Source organism: Arachis ipaensis, chromosome B02 (assembly GCF_000816755.2).
Source record: "Arachis ipaensis cultivar K30076 chromosome B02, Araip1.1, whole genome shotgun sequence".
Taxonomy (NCBI): Eukaryota; Viridiplantae; Streptophyta; class Magnoliopsida; order Fabales; family Fabaceae; genus Arachis; species Arachis ipaensis.
Window position 1 is genome coordinate 76,469,767 of NC_029786.2, and position 261 is coordinate 76,470,027.

The following is a 261-nucleotide window of genomic DNA, read 5'->3' on the forward strand; positions in this document are numbered from 1 at the left end:
TTCTCCCATGCATCCAGATCTTACCTAATGTCTTGCACTTAGAGCCTCTCCCTCGTAATATCTCGCTTCTCTCCTTACAAGATTTTTTACTGAATTTTTGTTTTACTTTTTTTCCACCTTTTGTATCTTTCTTTTTTATTGTGACTCCACTTCATTGAACCTCTTTTTTTAACAATTTTTTTTTATTAGTTATTTTACTTTTTTTTTATTCTTATTAAAAGAATTTTTTTTCATTTATATCACACTTTTTCATACTTTATG